The sequence below is a fragment of the Hesperophylax consimilis genome, chromosome 21, assembly GCF_061612785.1.
Source record: "Hesperophylax consimilis isolate HC1 chromosome 21, BYU_Hcon_1.0, whole genome shotgun sequence".
Taxonomy (NCBI): Eukaryota; Metazoa; Arthropoda; class Insecta; order Trichoptera; family Limnephilidae; genus Hesperophylax; species Hesperophylax consimilis.
In genome coordinates this window covers 1369379-1390303 of record NC_142856.1, presented here as the reverse complement: position 1 = coordinate 1390303, position 20925 = coordinate 1369379, and the positions used below count along the sequence as shown (strand labels likewise).

Below are 20925 nucleotides of genomic sequence, written 5' to 3'. Positions count from 1 at the left end.
GTGCGTACTAGACATTTCCGTGCAAACGCCGGGCGTCCATTTTCCGAGAACATCGCGTTAAATTCTCAGAGGTCTAAAATTACTTTCAGCAAAACAAGAAGCAAGATGGCGTCCAGCAAACGAAGCTAGAGCGGAAATGTGAGGTTATGTAATGCGCAATGTTGTGTTGCTCTAGCCATCGTGTTATAACAGAATAAGTTATTTGTGTTGAAAATATTTATCTCATCTTATTTTATTTTCCTAATCCTAGATCAGGGGTTGACAGACCGCGTCCCGAGAGCTGCATTGCGGACCTTCATACATCAACTACAATTTAACCTCCACTCATCCAGCCTTATGAGAAGGAGCCGCCGAAGCAACTGTCTTGAACAGCATCAGTGTTGCTAGATAAATCGATTTCATCAGCTCCAACCCTTTCGCTTCCGGCCATCACGTTTGTGTGGGTACAAAGAAAAACCTAATAGAAAGAGAAAAAACCTCAGGAACGAAAGGGAAAAATGGTTTTATTTTATTTGGAACTCATTGAAAACCTGGCTCTTTTTAGCCCGAAAGTCTACCGACACATGTCTTAGTTCATTGCAGACCTAAAATACTAAACTTAAACCAAAGCATGATGTTTACGTTATTGAACAGTGGTCAATTGGAAACTGACCTAGATGTTAGGAAGAAATGATAGAGCCACACCTCGAACATGGAAACTTTATGACCTGGAATCACAGACATAGGAATTAATAGACGAGAAGATAATGGCGAGGGGTAAAATCAACTGTTGAAGAACGAAGGGAGTAAGGCTGACTGTGATTCGTCAATAAATCAATCTGACAGTAAATAGGCATCTCGCATTATAATATCACCATTTAGTTCTTAAAAGTAAAACCTGCTTTTGAATGAATAGACATTTTTACATGGGAGCGCAAATTACTCGCCACGTTATGAACAAATTTGCGAAGTCAAAATTCGGCAAAAAAATTCGGTTCTATTTTCAGAGTCGAATATTTCGTTTAAGTATTTAGTTAAGACACTTTTATAAATGTTCATAATTTACTTCCCAGCAACCAACCAGCTTTGTGTTTCGCGTCCAGACGTTTCTCGATGTGATAGTATATGTTTCTAAAACTGATCTATATTATACGATGTGAATATGCTTAAAATAAAGTAAAATAATGCTTATATATGGAATGTAATACGACAATTGGGTTTATTCTCTTTTTCACATCTATTTTTACAAGTTTTCATAGTACAAGTCAACATTTTGCCGTGTTATTTCGTAAAATGAACCGATGATGCCTCGACCATAGTTCGCACAAGAATGATGACGTCACGTTTTCAAATTTCACTTGAGGCCATACGCGAGCACAGCCGGCTCCAATGGAACCGGTATGGGGAGTGGGGATAATACGCTTTTAATCACTTAGGGCAGGTCTACTAATATTCATATGTCTATGCCTGGAATCGATTTTGAAGAAAGAGATGTCACTTTTTGAGAACGGAGGTATCAAAGGGAGGTATCTTCAGTTGGCACACACCTTCTTGGTGAAGGCCAACTACCAACTGGTGAGGAAGCAGAGAGACGACTGCTTTGTGCTGACGAACTTTTGCCGACTTCACAGTTCACTCTCTATGTTTTCGCGATCTTTTTTATAAATTAAAGTTTCCTTAAAATACTTATTATGTTACCTTTTATAATATTACTAGTACAAAGATGATTTATACGAAAAGTCCTCTTAAATTACATATTACGCCACCATTTCAATGTCTTTTTTTATTATATACTAGCTGTACCCCGTTATGCGTTGCGTTGCTCAGTCTGTCTGTGCAGATAGAGAAAAAATGGCACGTGTTGTTTTTACGTGCGACAGATGACGCTGTTTTTTTTAAATCATATTTACCTGTCACATGTGACATCTATATAGTGTAATGTTTTCACCCTCCCTCAACGTTCTCGTTAACGGGTACACATTTTGCTCGTTTGATTTGGCTTTCAACTTCTCGCGGTTTATCAACCCTTCAATCTTAACGAATTAATATGTCACGTTGTGTCAATTTTTTGTTTCGACAGGGATTAATTCATTGAAGGATCCTTTTAATTGGTTGTGGTAACTTTGGTTCTTTTTAGATGAGGCGTGTTACATTCTGTATGGTTTGAAAATAAGACAATGACCGACTACCCTGATTTTAACTACCTTTTCCTACCTTGTTTGCTCGCCCAAACGTTTCCGGTTGCTGCAGTTGATAATGTGCTAATATAATGAGACAATTAATTACAAATTAAGTACATGAAATTCACTATAGACAATTCAATTCAAGATGCACAAGATTCTAAGTTAATGATTTGACTATGGATTGTTAGTTTTGTGAGTTATTTCTATGAGTAGGTATTTTCGGGAATAGCTAGAGACAAAACATGTGTTGCTTTCGATTGGTCTCCGTCCAAATCCCATCCATCAACGTGACCAGCTCGAGAGCAGCCAAGTTGATGGTCCAATCCCAACACCTCCAGAAATGAATTGAATATCGCTCAGCGACAGATGAGATAATGACATGTTTTGCCTCCTGCCGGAGGGTGATGAAGGTGAAATGTGGGTCCTTGGTGGTAACTGTTGATGTTGATGTTGATGATGAATGATGAAGATTCATCTTATACCGTTAGGTACAAGGAGCTGCTCTGGTCCGGTGGCATGATAGCCTGGTGTCAGGAACCATTTGGGTCACGTGGGTAGCGCGAGGTTTAGGTCGCGTCAACCTCCCCCAAATCGATGATGAGTTGAGCTTCGCCAGCATGCCGAAAATTAGGAGTCCACTCTACTAACCTCAAACATAAACATATACTGAAGTGGTTTGCATCAGCAACGTCAGGAGTTCGGGAGTCCCGTGAACACCCCTCTGGTTTACGCTCGTAAGAATAATGATGAATTCAGCTTCAGTTTGTTCGACTTCGCCTCTGCAGTCACGCTACTCCAAATAGCTCCTGGCTCCAGTCTATACAGCTTCTCGTTCCAGTAGAGGTAATGACACATATTTATCATATGTACAATACAAAACATACTTCAAGTCTTTCGTCCACACTCAAAATAGTCATGTCAATATTTAATTTGAACGGGGCGTCCATCCGACATAACGAATGTTTCCTAGACGGGAGATTTTACCCCACTTCAAAGTCATGGTCATTCGCTCTATCGTTTGTCACCCTCCGTTCGCTTCAAATATCAAAGAATGGTAGAAATTGATATCCTCGACTTCCGGCGCTAAGGATCAGGGATACTGGAATCATCAGGTCGTGAATCTGAAATCATCCGATCTCCGTCAGCTCAAACGGTTTCAGTCGGAGTCAATTTCCAACCTAATTCTGGATGACTTCTCCTCCTATAGTGGGGTAAGTACTTATTGGATTTGACAGGAAGGACGTCAGAAATCGCCGAGACAACTTCATATTCGTCACGATCCCTTCGTTCTGTCAGCGAGAAAATCCTCCTCACACGCCAGCCAAGAATAGCATAGCCCTTATCCGCTTTGTTCCTTCATCTACCAGCTAACTCAAGTAGGAAAGCCCACTAGCAATTTTCGTTCCCTTCGATCTGAACTCAGTGAAAGCGTCCTCTCACCAGCTGAAAATACTCGAAACAGAGGTCTATTCCGGGTGACTATCTAAGGCTGGTCCGCCAACACCTTCGACAGAAACCGGTGCTTTTACGGGAATAACTCAACCACACCAATAGCAGGGGAAAAAGCCGGCGCTGCTATACTAAAATAGACGTTATATCGGTATCCAGGGTTATCGACTTTGCTAACACAAGAGTCCCTATTAGGCAAGCCAATTACAAATTTCGTTCCCTTTGCTTTTGTCGCTTTGGTAAGATAGGACAGCCTACGGAAAATTCGTACACTCCGTCCCCGCCAAACTTATGAAAAATGAAAATCTCACTTCATAGAATAGGAATGCCAGACAGATGAATTCTCCCGGCGGCTAGCTGTAACCCGCTGTGTTATCCCGATTCAAAATGAATGAAAAGAGTGATGTTTGAATAAGTTATATTTGATTAAATATATTTTATGAATTCCGTATAGAATAAGTTGAAATCCCAAGGAGGATACGACAACTCATTTTCAAATAACAGGCATTGAAGCATTTAATTTACCGTTCTATCCGTTACTATAAAAACACTGCATAAATACAATGGTTTGTGTTCTATAAATTTTGGCGCTAAATATAACTACTAGAGAATTATTAAATCATTTTAAACTCATAAACAATGTCTATTGTTGGATGATCCAAAGCGGTTTCAGGGTAACCGTTCTTCGTCCCTTTTTTAATGGCCAGGTCTCGTAATTTATGACTTCCTTCGCTAACGGGTACCTATAGTGCTCAAGTTGAATACCCTTACTTCAAAATACAATTGGATTATTTGGTTTACATTAAGGAAATAAGTGTTAATAATTAGATTATAATAGACTTACCGATACATCTTAGTGTCAACAATCCAAATAATTATAAAAAAACAAACACAGTCACATGCAGAAAACTCATGCTGTTAGAAAACCGCACCTTCTACACTAAATGATTTTAGCCGTGTTCGCGTCCCGACGATTAATTCTTGTTGACGCGCTTCCTAGTTTTTACTAACTCGACTATCTTAAAACGCTGACCGATCCTGATTATTCCTGACCGTCTCCCAGACCTTGAAACTCTGACCCCCTTGACTTTATTTCCCGCCTCCCAACGTTTTCAAAACCTGACTCTCTTGAACCGCTTTTTTCACCCTCGACTATCGACTTTCTTCTTCCGTTCTTCAACGCTAACTGTCTTGAACCGCTTTTTCTAACCACGACTATCGACTTCCTCCTTCTGATCTTCAACGCTAACTGTCTTGAACCGCTTTTTCTAACCACGACTATCGACTTCCTCCTTCCGATCTTCAACGCTAACTGCCTTGACCGTCTCCCCGCGCTTTCAAATCCAGACTCCCCCTTCTCAAACCAACCCCCCAAATCACCATATGCGATTTCTAATTTATGTTCTTTTGAATTCTGAATGCTTTTTGTTTTCAAAAGACAGAAATGCACTAAAGGAACACATCAATTATGGCCCTAGAACCTGTCACATTAATTTTAAATCGTCTCAAAACCAATAAATTGTTACTCCTCCAGTGAAATGTCTAACTCTTTGTTCAAAGGATGAAACTTGACTACCCCCAGTCCAGTGGCGTGTTGGCCCACCAGCATTTTAGCTCGGCTTACTATTATTAACCACCATCACGGAGGTCTCTGACGATACAGTCATGTTCCTATTTTTTTTTTCTCTACCCTAATAAATCTAAACACTTGCTTCTAAAGCAGCTTTAAGGCCAACATCTGGTAAACTCCTACTTCGTGAAATCAACTGAAAAATTCTTTCTAACCATAATAAATCAACAATAACAAAAATTTATCCCAGGGCGAGTCCATCACAGCTCCCTTCTGGAAAAATAATAGTGGGAGTAGATACAGAGATAAGCTATTGTCAGCTATTATTGTTCCATCACCCTTAGCAGCAGAACACGTTTGAACTCGCCAATAATACATTTTTTTTTCCCAACCTTCCTAGGTTTCACTCGCTCCCCACTGCCCTGTTCTTGTCGCTAAAATTGTTAAAACTCCTAATCCCTTTTACTTTTTATTTTATTTTTTTATATATATATTTTTTTTCTACGAAAGATTTCCCAATCCGCCCCTGTCTCGCTCGACGTTCTTATTTTTTTTTTCCTTGGCCACACGCTATCAGTTAAACCTCTGGTAGGTCCGTTATGGGGCCCTCGCTACCTTTTTTGTGTTAGCGCCGTTGTTAATTGTTTTATGACTGAGCATACAGTAACCGAGATCTTGAGAGTTATTTCGCATTAATTATTCGCATTTTTAAGCGTTGGGTAATTTGTTTTGATGTTTTAATTCATGTGAATAGGACTCCTTCTATATGAAAAATCTATTAGTGTACCTATATGTTTTGCGGTAATTCAGTTCCGTCTAATTAGAGTGGATAATCTCTTTACCAATTTAATTGATAAATTATTTCTCGTAGAACCGTGTGTCTAATTTCCTATTGCTCCTTACAGGACGCCTAATAATAATAATTATTATTATTGAATAATTTATATAGCGCCGTTTTCGTGAAAAGCTACCTCAAGGAACCTAATATTGTAGTAGCTACTTATATTTTGATAAGAGTTTTGTTGAACAACTAAGTCGTATTATGGGAAAGGAAGTGTGGAGGGGGAGGGGAAGGAAAAAGGGGTAAACTATACAAATGAAATCTCTTTCAAACTACGCTGTCTTACATTAGCCAAACAATAACGGTGAATGGTGATCAGAACTCAAACATTGACCTCAGCGTGTCTTAGGCTATACTCTAATAGCTGGCGACCCACTTCTTAAAGGTACCGTGACCTACCAGAACCCACCACGCCTGAAGGAAAACAAATTGAGACTTCCCAACACTTCCAGATACTGTTCCAGCGTATTCACTTCTGTGAACCTACTTTACTGTCTCTAAATGGGGAAAGTAATTGCATCCCATATCACGATGCTGACGCGAAAATGTGTCATGTAAGTTTCGTCTGATGAAGCCCTCCTTCCACGTGCTGTCAGACCTACACTTCACCTCTTAGAATCTGTTGTAATTAAGCCAAGATTGCGTTGGCTTACATCACGTTCCAGGTCGACGCCATTGGAGTATTTGATAGAACTTTAACGGGTTTATTCCTACGGAATATCGCGCGAACATCTCTTCCACATAACCTTGCAGGAACCTCGCAGGTTACCTTCAGCTAGACGCCTTCAACAGCGAATTACGCTCTTTTTATCCCAGAGTCACTCATGTCTTCTCACCCTGTCTGTCATTCCCTTTTTCATTGCATAAAACCGCGAAAGGGTGTAGCTTTCAGTACGCCGCGCTGAACTGCCCAGTTTATGTTGGAGCCCCCGTCCTCATGATAGCGCAGGAAAAGAACCCATTTCGGCCTGCTAATATTTGTGTGATATTATTACAGCGAAACTATCTAATTCTCCAATTATGAAGTTTAATCGTTGGTCGAAAATCGGGACAGGGAAAGGTTTAGTAATGTTGATGACACTACCGAGGTAATTAATGTTGAATTGGTGGGGAGTCTGAAAAAGTATCAGGGAAACCCTAGGTATAAATATGTTTATATGTATACATTTTTTTTTTCACGAACCCTTTATTCATATATATTTTTTTATTTTATTTAATCGATTCTACTTCCGTAATTGGGATTCTGAAACTGACTTATTTTAAAACATTGTTAACATTCAAATACCAGCATCCTGTCCGTTGACCCACTTATAACGGTCAAGTTCGTAATAAGTGTCGTAATAAGCTATTATTTATTTTTGTCCCCGGGGAGAGGGTCCGGTCTAGTAGTACAATACATCTTTGTTATGATTTTACAACCGTCTTGGCCCTAGGGTCTTCCTCACCGTACGTCTATTATTGACTTTAAAATGTTTGTTTAAATTGCACTTTCCCTTTTCGTCTCCCTTCAAAGTAACACGGCATGTGCCTAGCATGGCGGTCGAAAAAATCCTAAATGCATGTAATAAATAATTTCAATGAATAAGGAAACATAAAAAAAAGTTTTATCTGTTATTTCAGCCCTTATCGGAGGTTGGACATCAGCCTCTAGAATGAACTGGGTTTGTGTCTACTACTTGAAGAAACTATTTTCTCCCTCCACAATGTAATACCTTTAATAACTATGTCTTATCGGAGGTTGGATGACAATACAAAATTTTGTTTTACAATTTTATTTAAAATTTAAATAATCTAATTTATTCCCTACTGATAAATCCACGGATATTTTTATTACGGATATTTAGCATTTGAAGCAAATAAACCAATGCGCTGGTTTAGGTCTACTACTGACGGAACTATTTTCTCCCTCCACAATGTAATACCTTTACTCACTATGTCCTATCGGAGGTTGGATAACATCATTAAATTTCGGTCGTATATTTTTATTTGGAATTTAAATAAACTGATTTTTACCCTACTGATAAATTCACGTATAGCTCAACTATTATTGTAGAAATTCACTACTTTTCGCAGTTTTGTATTTAAAATACTGAACTGTTAGCCCTAGCTTTTTATATATTTTTTCCATTGTCTTGAACCAAACAGAATGTAAAACATTTTAAAACCCCACCTCCTGGTCCAACGGCATCACTGTAATGTTTTCACCCTCCCTCAACGTTCTCGTTAACGGGTACACATTTTGCTCGTTTGATTTGGCTTTCAACTTCTCGCGGTTTATCAACCCTTCAATCTTAACGAATTAATATGTCACGTTGTGTCAATTTTTTGTTTCGACAGGGATTAATTCATTGAAGGATCCTTTTAATTGGTTGTGGTAACTTTGGTTCTTTTTAGATGAGGCGTGTTACATTCTGTATGGTTTGAAAATAAGACAATGACCGACTACCCTGATTTTAACTACCTTTTCCTACCTTGTTTGCTCGCCCAAACGTTTCCGGTTGCTGCAGTTGATAATGTGCTAATATAATGAGACAATTAATTACAAATTAAGTACATGAAATTCACTATAGACAATTCAATTCAAGATGCACAAGATTCTAAGTTAATGATTTGACTATGGATTGTTAGTTTTGTGAGTTATTTCTATGAGTAGGTATTTTCGGGAATAGCTAGAGACAAAACATGTGTTGCTTTCGATTGGTCTCCGTCCAAATCCCATCCATCAACGTGACCAGCTCGAGAGCAGCCAAGTTGATGGTCCAATCCCAACACCTCCAGAAATGAATTGAATATCGCTCAGCGACAGATGAGATAATGACATGTTTTGCCTCCTGCCGGAGGGTGATGAAGGTGAAATGTGGGTCCTTGGTGGTAACTGTTGATGTTGATGTTGATGATGAATGATGAAGATTCATCTTATACCGTTAGGTACAAGGAGCTGCTCTGGTCCGGTGGCATGATAGCCTGGTGTCAGGAACCATTTGGGTCACGTGGGTAGCGCGAGGTTTAGGTCGCGTCAACCTCCCCCAAATCGATGATGAGTTGAGCTTCGCCAGCATGCCGAAAATTAGGAGTCCACTCTACTAACCTCAAACATAAACATATACTGAAGTGGTTTGCATCAGCAACGTCAGGAGTTCGGGAGTCCCGTGAACACCCCTCTGGTTTACGCTCGTAAGAATAATGATGAATTCAGCTTCAGTTTGTTCGACTTCGCCTCTGCAGTCACGCTACTCCAAATAGCTCCTGGCTCCAGTCTATACAGCTTCTCGTTCCAGTAGAGGTAATGACACATATTTATCATATGTACAATACAAAACATACTTCAAGTCTTTCGTCCACACTCAAAATAGTCATGTCAATATTTAATTTGAACGGGGCGTCCATCCGACATAACGAATGTTTCCTAGACGGGAGATTTTACCCCACTTCAAAGTCATGGTCATTCGCTCTATCGTTTGTCACCCTCCGTTCGCTTCAAATATCAAAGAATGGTAGAAATTGATATCCTCGACTTCCGGCGCTAAGGATCAGGGATACTGGAATCATCAGGTCGTGAATCTGAAATCATCCGATCTCCGTCAGCTCAAACGGTTTCAGTCGGAGTCAATTTCCAACCTAATTCTGGATGACTTCTCCTCCTATAGTGGGGTAAGTACTTATTGGATTTGACAGGAAGGACGTCAGAAATCGCCGAGACAACTTCATATTCGTCACGATCCCTTCGTTCTGTCAGCGAGAAAATCCTCCTCACACGCCAGCCAAGAATAGCATAGCCCTTATCCGCTTTGTTCCTTCGTCTACCAGCTAACTCAAGTAGGAAAGCCCACTAGCAATTTTCGTTCCCTTCGATCTGAACTCAGTGAAAGCGTCCTCTCACCAGCTGAAAATACTCGAAACAGAGGTCTATTCCGGGTGACTATCTAAGGCTGGTCCGCCAACACCTTCGACAGAAACCGGTGCTTTTACGGGAATAACTCAACCACACCAATAGCAGGGGAAAAAGCCGGCGCTGCTATACTAAAATAGACGTTATATCGGTATCCAGGGTTATCGACTTTGCTAACACAAGAGTCCCTATTAGGCAAGCCAATTACAAATTTCGTTCCCTTCGCTTTTGTCGCTTTGGTAAGATAGGACAGCCTACGGAAAATTCGTACACTCCGTCCCCGCCAAACTTATGAAAAATGAAAATCTCACTTCATAGAATAGGAATGCCAGACAGATGAATTCTCCCGGCGGCTAGCTGTAACCCGCTGTGTTATCCCGATTCAAAATGAATGAAAAGAGTGATGTTTGAATAAGTTATATTTGATTAAATATATTTTATGAATTCCGTATAGAATAAGTTGAAATCCCAAGGAGGATACGACAACTCATTTTCAAATAACAGGCATTGAAGCATTTAATTTACCGTTCTATCCGTTACTATAAAAACACTGCATAAATACAATGGTTTGTGTTCTATAAATTTTGGCGCTAAATATAACTACTAGAGAATTATTAAATCATTTTAAACTCATAAACAATGTCTATTGTTGGATGATCCAAAGCGGTTTCAGGGTAACCGTTCTTCGTCCCTTTTTTAATGGCCAGGTCTCGTAATTTATGACCTCCTTCGCTAACGGGTACCTATAGTGCTCAAGTTGAATACCCTTACTTCAAAATACAATTGGATTATTTGGTTTACATTAAGGAAATAAGTGTTAATAATTAGATTATAATAGACTTACCGATACATCTTAGTGTCAACAATCCAAATAATTATAAAAAAACAAACACAGTCACATGCAGAAAACTCATGCTGTTAGAAAACCGCACCTTCTACACTAAATGATTTTAGCCGTGTTCGCGTCCCGACGATTAATTCTTGTTGACGCGCTTCCTAGTTTTTACTAACTCGACTATCTTAAAACGCTGACCGATCCTGATTATTCCTGACCGTCTCCCAGACCTTGAAACTCTGACCCCCTTGACTTTATTTCCCGCCTCCCAACGTTTTCAAAACCTGACTCTCTTGAACCGCTTTTTTCACCCTCGACTATCGACTTTCTTCTTCCGTTCTTCAACGCTAACTGTCTTGAACCGCTTTTTCTAACCACGACTATCGACTTCCTCCTTCTGATCTTCAACGCTAACTGTCTTGAACCGCTTTTTCTAACCACGACTATCGACTTCCTCCTTCCGATCTTCAACGCTAACTGCCTTGACCGTCTCCCCGCGCTTTCAAATCCAGACTCCCCCTTCTCAAACCAACCCCCCAAATCACCATATGCGATTTCTAATTTATGTTCTTTTGAATTCTGAATGCTTTTTGTTTTCAAAAGACAGAAATGCACTAAAGGAACACATCAATTATGGCCCTAGAACCTGTCACATTAATTTTAAATCGTCTCAAAACCAATAAATTGTTACTCCTCCAGTGAAATGTCTAACTCTTTGTTCAAAGGATGAAACTTGACTACCCCCAGTCCAGTGGCGTGTTGGCCCACCAGCATTTTAGCTCGGCTTACTATTATTAACCACCATCACGGAGGTCTCTGACGATACAGTCATGTTCCTATTTTTTTTTCTCTACCCTAATAAATCTAAACACTTGTTTCTAAAGCAGCTTTAAGGCCAACATCTGGTAAACTCCTACTTCGTGAAATCAACTGAAAAATTCTTTCTAACCATAATAAATCAACAATAACAAAAATTTATCCCAGGGCGAGTCCATCACAATAGTATATAAAAACACACGCATATTCGAATGCAACGTTGTGTCAAAATTTCAAAGCAATCGGTGAAAAACTTTTGAAGATTTAAGATTTTGAACAAACGAACATTTACATTTATATAGATAGATAGACTAGCTGACCTGCAACCGGCGTTGCTCGGGGACTTCTTAATTGTTTGGGGTAAAGTTTTGAGGTTATGAGGCCTAATAATAGAAATATGGGGAAACACAAACATCACATATCTAAACGAAATTCAAATAATACAAAATAAAGTTATAAAAAAACTTTTTAACTATAGACCAGATACCCCCACCAAAAGAGTATTCCAAGAAACTAACTTACTTAAAATTAGAAAACTGTACGAATACAACATATGCCTATTAATTCACAAAATCCAAAATGGCCTCATACACAAAAATACTTCATTTATGAAAACATCACAAGTACATGACCACCACACAAGACAACATAATAAATTATACACAAATTCAGCAAAGATCGAGTGCGGTAAAAGAAACATAGGCCATGAGGGTGTACACATATATAATCTCCTTCCTGATAGCCTGACAACCGTAAATAGAATAAATATATTTAAGAAAAAACTGTTTGCCCTCAAGATCAATGAGCAAAACCAAAATGCTCTTACTTAAATATGTTACTTGGTAGTAAACCATTTTTTTTTATTTCTACTTCCGATTTAGTTGTCCGGGTTAAATCTTCCCCAAAGGAAAAACTTAACCCTTCCACTCACTTTTCCACAAATGATCATCTAGTCAATCAACATTATGTAAGTGGATTATATAAGCAAAATAAATACAAAACAATACAAGAACAACACGTCAAATCACCAGAGATCAAATGGGAAAATAATTCACCGACTCCAGATATTTTCATATCAGAGGGTTCGGCTCGGTAGAACTTCTAACAGGGCCTATAAATCCTACTGATCCCTCAACATAAACATTTAAAAAATCTTTTGTTATCCTACATGTATTCAAAATGACCGACTTTTGCATCTTTATATATAATTTTTTGATAAATCTAATACGCCTAAATTTTTAATTAGAGAGCTAGGTATAATTCCAGTAGCCGAAATAACGAATGGTAATATTTAATTTTTAATAATTTTTGTTTTAATCAATGTACACTTAAGTTAACAAAGCGAAATATGTATTTCTTTTAACTTAATAAATAACTACAAAAAAAAAATAATAATAATGTACAATGACAATATTCACAGAGCGTGAAATGTAGTTTTGTTGATATTTTACTAGCTGACGTGTAAATCTGTCATTTTCTCAACAAGTCCAGCCCTTTGCAGTCTTTGGGACCCTCAGAATATTACGATAATTTCAAGTTAATTTATACTCTACAATTTGGGAGGTGGGTTCGGGTACCGCTGCCCGGGAACCATTTATTGGATAACCGACACTTCTGCCATAGGTCACCACAAGTGGTTCGCTACGTTTGGTGATTTAGCAGGGTTGCCCGGGTTAATTGGGTGAGGTGTAGTTCAGGATGCGCCTGCCTAACAGCTGCGTGACGTGCCAGATCGAGAGGCTTATTTGGGGAGACCCTTTGACTTCTCCAACTGGTCTCTCGACCCATCGCCATTTGCCGCAGTGGAAGGGATATATTCGTATGTCCGTCAATCCTGGACACACTGATCCCTAGATTCCTACCCAACCGTCAGACCCTTTGAGTTCCCAGGACTTCCTCTCCGTCCTTTCCTTTGAAAGGACCCTCCACACAGCATCCCAAATGATGACAAAGGTTCTGTGGGAAATGGTTTTCCTGTGGGCCTCCTGTATAGGATAAACGGGCCATTGGGTAGTATAGATTTATAAAACTAGTTGGTCTAGTAATAATATTGAAGAAATAACACTCGAAGACGGAATGTGCTTATTTTTGAAAACAGACGAGTGATTTACGGCTATTTTCCTGCCGTAAAAATCCGAAATAAAATAAATATGTCGTAATTTGCAATCTTTATATTTCTAGCTATCGTTAAATATACTATTTTTAAATCCAGAAGCATCTTGCTTGAAAATTTCCCACGCATTGTTCTTGCATGAAGTGCGCTTCGATTTATTTATTCGATTTAATTTATTATTTCGGTTCAATGCCGATTCTATTCGATATTATTTATTTTGGTTTCGAGGAATGCTGATGGCTTTATGTGTGTGATGGATCAATGTGCTTATTAACTTAATGTGTGTGATGGATCAATGTGCTTATTAACTTAATGTGTGTGATGGATCCATGTGCTTATTAACTTAATGTGTGTGATGGATCAATGTGCTTATTAACTTAATGTGTGTGATGGATCCATGTGCTTATTAACTTAATGTGTGTGATGGATCAATGTGCTTATTAACTTAATGTGTGTGATGGATCAATGTGCTTATTAACTTAATGTGTGTGATGGATCAATGTGCTTATTACCTTAATGTGTGTGATGGATCAATGTGCTTATTAACTTAATGTGTGTGATGGATCAATGTGCTTATTAACTTAATATGTGTGATGGATAAATGTGCTTATTAACTTAATGTGTGTGATGGATCAATGTGCTTATTAACTTAATATGTGTGATGGATAAATGTGCTTATTAACTTAATGTGTGTGATGGATCAATGTGCTTATTAACTTAATGTGTGTGATGGATCAATGTGCTTATTAACTTAATGTGTGTGATGGATCAATGTGCTTATTAACTTAATAATCTGGAAACTAATACTTGCCAACTACCTTTTTTGTATTATAGTAGTTTATTTAGTAGTTTACGCTTATTTTTTTCATTAAGTAATTAACATTTTTATTTTAATTCCACTCGAGCGAAACGATAGGAAAAGCTTTAACTTAGCCATAGCATAAATGTTCAGTATTCGTAATGTAATAAAAAATAGAGATTTCACATTAAGAGGAAACAACAAGCCAAAAGTGTGTATATTATTGGTATACCTTATATTGTAGGTAATAAGTATTCAAACTAAGTCTAGAAACGTTCGATTTCAAGCACAAAACTAGATTTTATTTATTTTGTAAATAATTTTATAAGAAAGCAAAAAAGTAAATCAAGTGAAACTGTCATAGATAATCTTAGCTATAAAACCATATTTTTTTAAGTAGTTTCCTTTACGCGTTCATACATTTCTATTGAAAAAAATTTTTTTTTAGAAGTTTACCTTTATATTTTTTATTGAGTAATTTTTATTTTATTTGTTTTCTACTCAAACGAAACGCTAAGAAAACCTTCAATTTATCTAAAGCATATTTTTTGGTATTCATAATGTTCACCAATTCGTTATAAAGATTAATCAAAATAGTGATTTAGCATTAAGCTTCATAACCGGATCTCAGTAGGCAGATCATCCTGTCAGTGTCATCCTGGAGAAAGACCACCAGTCAGAACCTGAATAGCCAAGTACTTCCCGGCCTTCCCCCTCCTCGTTTCCTTCCCCCTACCCCTCCGTTTTACCTCACAACATTCCCCAGTTGGGAATGGGACTCTTGCGCGGTGTTCAACGGGATCCCCAATTTGGGGTGTGGTGTGAGGCTAAAGGAAGTGGGGCGAGGAAAGAGAGTAAAGATGAAGGTTGGGTAGTACTAAGAAAGAGTAACTACTTACAAGTACAATGTAATAAATACGTATGAAAAACACGTTGCTCTGAGATTTTCTCTTTTATATGCAGGGTGTATCGGCACGTACCCGACAAACTTTAACCAGCTTTTCCTTAGCACATTTGGAGTAAGAAATGTTATGGGCACTTTGCTGTCCGGTAACATTTTTTTGCAATTAAAAACAAAAAATTATAAAAAAATCCACACTCCGTCACTGTCATTGGCATTGTTTCTCGTGTTCAACAGCTGTTATTAGCAAGTGTGTCAAAAAGCATCTTCGCTCTTTCATACACACTAAATAATAATAGTTAAAAATGAGACGAATGGTGCCATACCATTTCGTTGTGATTGTAAAAGCGCGCCAATGTAGGTACGTACGTACATTATTCAACGAAACTCGAATAAAATATTGCCGGACGGGGTTTCAAACTTTGACAAAGGATAAAACAGTGGTGACATGTGGTGAAAATATGAACGGAAAAAAAATGTTACCGGACAGCAAAGTGCCCATAACATTTTTAAATCCAAATGTGCTAAGGAATAGCTGGTTAAAGTTTGTCGGGTACGTGCCGATACACCCTGCATATTTATATATATATATATACCTTTCGGAAGAAATTTTCTAAATGATAATGAAAACCCTACGAATATCCGTCATGTTGTTTAGAAGAAGTAAGGTCACAGTGAGACGCGGTTAGCGACTTTGTTTTATAATATTTTATCTATGTACGAGGAACTTGTTGAAATTTTACTGTTTTCAGAAGTTTTAAAAAATGTTAAACGAAAGTGAAAATTCTTGCAATTTGCAACGTTTCGGACAGCATTACAGAGTCCACCATCATCTCGCACATCTGCCCTGATGATGGACAATGTTGTCTGAAACGTTGGCTAAAGAAGGTGGCAGCGCAACACGGCGTAATACCCCAAAAATAAATCACTTTAATGATTTCGGCCGTAAAATTCTCAAATCATTTAGGAAATTATTTTTGTTTTCAGTCAGAACTGAGCGGTTTTGAATATATCGAAAAGGCCGTGTTCACGTACAGGGTGTTAAGGGACACATTTAGCTTTCTTTAACCAGTGATTATTTGGAGTAAAAAATGTAAGTGAAATTTTGGTCACTGGTGACAATTGGATTTAAAAAAAAATATATCAAAATTATTTTTCAAACACATTTATTTTAAATCTTCCACACGTCACTGGTCACTCAGCCGATAAAATAATAAAAATACTGTTTTTTTGCCTTTTAACAGTTTTAAAAACTAAATCTGTTGCTGCCTTAGATAAATATAAAAAATAAAAAACGTTACTGAAACGCGTGCGGCTTCGTTTGAGAGGGGGGAGGAGATTGGGGAGAGGAATGTGTACCTGACTATTCAGATCTGATAGCCAAACACGGCTAAAGCCATTTCAAGCATCATTTAAATTCTGAATGGTGGTATTACACCACGGCGATGCTGAGAGAATCTTTTACTTTAGTACGTGCCGCTAGATTAGAGATTGTGAAATCATACAAATTAATTAAATAAACATGATTGCGCAAATTTGAACCCGCGACCTCCGACTTGCTAGTCGAGAGCCTTACCCCTCGACCACGGAGGAAGAATTGTAATAGTAAAATGTTAAGTTTCTTAAATTAAAATGGCCGTTTATACCTGCGACAAAATTTAAAATTTACAAAAGTGAAAGTTTTCCAAAATCTATGAATTCATTGTAGATATAATCTATAATTCGCATCAATAAATGGAATGTATCAACCTATACTAAAATATGTATTCCATATATTTTCATTCTTTCATTTGAGGTACCTAATTAAAATTAATATTCACTAAAAACACCTAGTTTATTTGAAGAATTTGTTGGCTTTGTGGTATTTTGTTTTCACAACAAAAAATCATACATTTTGATTAGCTAAGAGCAGATAGGACTATTACTGACACGAACTTGTTCTTGTTTCAAGCAAAATAATATGAATATTTTCGTATCGTCAGCTCAGCACTAACTGTACGAAAGAATAATATCGTAAGTGAATAATTAAATTTTGTAAACACGCTATTTAATTTTGTTTGAAACGTGTTCAGAAGACTATTTTAATAAATTCATTATCAAAAAAATTAAACGAATAGCGTAAAAAGCGTGATTTAGACCGATGTGAAAGAAAACTGATGGCGCCAGTGTACACATAAAAACCTTCGACTTCTAAGCCTCAGACTGGCCAACGAAATTTGATGTTGAGGGGTTGGGCTCTCGACTAGCAATCCGGAGGTCGCGTTTTCAAATCCCGATGTGCGCCAGTAAATTTTATTTGATAAATTTGTGTTATTTCGCAATTTAATCATTAAAAATAATATATAGACTGGAAGATATTCTCAGTATTCATACCATCTTTCAGAATTGAAACGATGCTTGAAATGGCTTTAGCTCTATTTGGTGACCAGATCTGAAGAGTCAGGCACTTCCCCACCTTTCTGTTCCCCATCTCATTCCCTTCACCGCTACCTTCAGCCTCACAACGTACAGTATTCACACGACGTTATTCACATACAAAAATCGGTATTTGACAATATTTCAATTAGAAGTAAGAAAAAATTGAGCTTACATTATTAATTAGCGTACACGGACACGCCCACAACATATTTCTATAGGTTAATCTCTTCAGTGTATGTAATGTAGGTATATTTTGTGCAATTTTTTTTTTATTGAAGTGATCTTTTGAAATTTTTTATCATTTCTTTATAACATTTAATGTTCCTATTGGACGATAGTAGTTGAAAACAAACAATAATAAATAAATATTAATTAAAATTAATGGGATAGATAATTGCGCACAGTTCTATTTAGATATGTTGCCCACACACAAACACAAACACACACGAGTAGGTGTATTAATAATTGTAATTACATTTGCGTTTCAGTCCAAGTAGGTACCACCACATTATTAATTATGCAATAAATAAATTGTCAGCGAAGCTAATTCACGTGACTATTTGCATTTTAAGTGTGCCACGAAATAACGACATTAATTTAAATATATTAACCTGCTAAAGTGACTAGTGTTCATCAAATAATGTTCTTTGTAAGAAAATTATATAAAAAAGGAATTGGCAACAAATCCGTTTCTTATTATTTGAATGCGACAAAATGTAAAAAATAATTATAATTCCCACTTTTAACCCCGGAAATTAAATAAACATATAGATTTGACCAATTTTGAAACGAAAATCAGTCAGATTTGACACATTTTTAAAGTTATGCATAACTTTTAACTTGTTTTCTGGCTAAAAATGAGAATTTGACCGCGTTAGAAATAAAGTATGATTTTTTTTTATAGAGGCACTTGATTTCAACTTAATTACCAACGGAAACAACTATCTTAGTCGGGGGGGGGGGTAACATGCACAAAATATATAGGTTGTTAGTTTGGGTTATTATAACAATTTATACGTATTTCCTAACCTTAAAACTTTATTTTGATTGAGAATAAATGTAACTTTAATGCATCTTTTACCATTTATCCCCACATAAATTTTTTGTTTTTATAGTAATTAAGTTGAAACAATGTATTATTTTTAATTTTTATTATATATTAAACGTGTTGCGGAATTCGACAACTTTTATAACATAGTATTTTATATGCAAAAGCCCCACGGGCGTTCGTTACCCAAATAGAACAACAGTTATTTATTCGGAAAGAGAAATTGAAAATATAATAACGAACCGATATTATGATTGTGTCTTTTTTGTGAAATATATAATAATAATATTTTCATACCTTAGTGTGTATCCTTAGAACTCAAAACAATCACAAGAACACGTGTATTAATATTTACAAATGTTACTGGAAGTTATATACGCGCGGGAATAAACAAAACGGGAAGCCATTCATTCCCCATCTCGCGTCAGATCGGCCAGGAACTGAATTAGTCTAAATCTAAACCGACCAACAACTAGAAGACGCCGCGACTTCACTTTACACTTTGATTATACGGAAATAGAACTGTTACATCAAAACACTGGTCAATTATCAATTGTAATACTGATAATTATTGAAGTTTTACGAAAGTTCCAGTCGAGTAGCGACTGTATCGGCGATATACAATATTCAAATGCCTGTAGTTTGTAGTCGGATGAAGTAATTTGTATGAGTATTAGACGACGAGTTGGCGGTTCGGGCGGTAGTCGCTTTAGCGCCAATGACACGACTGGAAAGCTGCTAACTTTTGACAAAACGAAAACGGGCAGCCATCGACGTACCGTATTTCCGAGTTATTTGCATCCGCCGCCGCGCGGGCAAGTTCACACGAAGAGATCTGCTGGCAATAGCAATCGCAGTCGCAGCCGCCTGAAAACAATTCTTTATTTTTATTTTGGCAGACGAACGCGTTGCTGTTCTGACGATGCATCAACGGGCGTGACTTGCGAATTAAACAGTGGGTAGATACGCTTTATTAAATGTCAGGAAAAAATACTTTCAAGGGCTCGGTGGGAAGGTGGTGCAAGACAAGTCTTAGAAAGGCTATGGGCGATGAGAGTTCCAACTGTTCACAACCGTCTGGAGTTAGTGAGATTAAAGCATCCCCAATCGGGGTATGAAGGTACTGGGGAGGGAAAGAGATGAGAAAGGGGAACATTGCGAAGTACCTGGCTATTCAAATCAGCTATTAACACAGCCATTTCAAGCAATGTTTCAATTCTGAATGTTGATCTTACACCAGGGCGATACTGAGAGTATCTTTGAACTCGAGAACTACAGTTTGCTAGTCAGGGGCCTTACCCCTTAACCACGGAGATCGTCATGGCTAGGTAAAACAACAAACTTCTCAAAAGCACCCAAATCAAGTAAAACAAAAGCCAAGATGATTTAGGTACAATTACATTTTAAAAATTTTAAATTTGAATGCCTCCCAACCAAAGTGTCCAGGGCCGCTGGTACAATTGAGATATGTTGTGAGGAGGGAATGTTGGGAAGTACCTGGGAAGTTCAGATCTGGTCACCAAATACGGCTAAAGCCATTGCAAGCAACGCTTCAATTCCGAATGCAGGGGCGATAGTAAGAGTATCTACAAATCCATCAGAATAAAATAATAATAATAATACAAGAAATAAATACAACTGACGACTCAATGTGGAATAAATAATAATTTGCACCACGCGATTCGATACTGATAGAACCTCCGGGACACACCGTGGAGTTCACGTTCACAGTGTAACCTCAGCTTTACACCATTGCGGCCGCATACATATTTTGTGCATTTTTTACTTAGATGTTTACATTAAATTCCCGTTTGACCTCGATACCGAACACAGAGTCTACGCGACCCGGCCTAGCTAGGACAGATTATATTACAAACACGTCCACGCGTTTACTTATCATCGTGAAATGGTGTAATTTACATTTCTTTAGCCTGATTTAATAACGTGTTTTGTTCTTTTAATTAGTCGGAGATGCTCTGAGAAGTACTTTGAATGAGTTTGTAGAAAGTGGAGGCTGGATTTATTAATGCGGGTCTTGAAGAGGCCCGGATTATATGAAGGAGGAAATACAGATGCCGGTAGCT

The 20925-nt window shown here is 37.7% G+C and overlaps 1 protein-coding gene across 1 annotated transcript in view; it reads right to left on the bottom strand.

The window, feature by feature from the left end:
• Positions 1-19684, bottom strand: part of LOC149413479 (myosin light chain kinase, smooth muscle-like) — a 116620-nt gene extending 96936 nt beyond the window's left edge. Inside the window, exon 1 of the mRNA XM_089644695.1 lies at positions 19139-19684. The gene's annotated coding sequence lies outside the window, so the exon portion shown is untranslated. The remainder of the gene's footprint in view (positions 1-19138) is intronic.
• Positions 19685-20925: the final 1241 nt, after the last annotated feature.